We start from the raw sequence: 1,003 nt of genomic DNA, 5'->3' as shown, positions 1-1,003 counted from the left end.
GAACTACTGACAGGAGCTTTAGTGTGGAAAGATGCTACAGCACCAAACCAACGACACCAGCAACAATATGTGAACACAAGGGCAATGTCAGGAGCAGGTATTTCCTGAGCCAGCTCTGCAGTGAACTTGGAGAAAGCGTGTTCAAAAATGAGAGCACTCAAATCAGCTGCTGCTGTGTCGCCAGTGCCACTAACGGTGAGTGTGGTCCTGTGGGGGTGGGTGAACAAGGGTTGAGAAAGACATCTGAGCAAATCCCCATCCGAAAGGGCTGGTCAGGGGAGGCACGAGAGCAGAGATCAGGTATAGAGTCTTAAAGAGAGTTGACAGAGAGCGTCCACTGTCCTGTGTACTCTGAGCAACCCATCCCTGCCTGGCTGGGTACCCTCACCAACCCATCAGCTCCTGCCTGGGTACCATCACTGCCCTCCTGGGTACCACCACTGCACTCCTGGGTACCCTCACTATCCCATCACCTCCTGCCTGGATACCATTGCTGCCCCATCCCTGCCTGGCTAGGTACCCTCACCAACCCATCACCTCCTGCCTGGGTACCACCACTGCCCTCCTGGGTACCATCACTGTCCCATCACTGCCTGTGTGGGTACCACCACCGCCCACCTGGGTACCACCACTGCCCACTTGGGTACCATCACTGCCCATCACTGCCCTCCTGGATACCCTCACCATTCCATCACCTCCTGCCTGGGTACCATCACTACCTGGCTAGGTACCCTCACCATCCCATCAACCGCCCTCCTGGGTACCCTCACCAACCCACCACCTCCTGCCTAGTACCATCACTGCCCACCTGAGCACCACCACTGCCCTCCTGGGTACCATCACTCTCCCATCACCGCCCATCTGGGTACCACCACTGCACTCCTGGGTACCCTCACTATCCCATCCCCTCCCTCTGGATACCATTGCTGGTATCACCACCTGTCTGGGTGCCACCACCGCCCTCCCGGCTTCCATCACTGTCCCATCACCGCCTGCCCATTTC

At 57.6% G+C, this 1,003-nt stretch overlaps 1 protein-coding gene across 1 annotated transcript in view; it reads right to left on the bottom strand.

Moving 5' to 3' along the window:
* Window positions 1-1,003, bottom strand: part of IL12A (interleukin 12A) — a 16,091-nt gene that overhangs the window by 2,039 nt on the left and 13,049 nt on the right. The gene's annotated exons all lie outside the window — the stretch shown is intronic.

This window comes from Charadrius vociferus, unplaced genomic scaffold (assembly GCF_000708025.1).
Source record: "Charadrius vociferus isolate BGI_N301 unplaced genomic scaffold, ASM70802v2 scaffold104, whole genome shotgun sequence".
Lineage (NCBI taxonomy): Eukaryota > Metazoa > Chordata > Aves > Charadriiformes > Charadriidae > Charadrius > Charadrius vociferus.
This window is presented reverse-complemented; position numbering and strand designations above follow the sequence as displayed.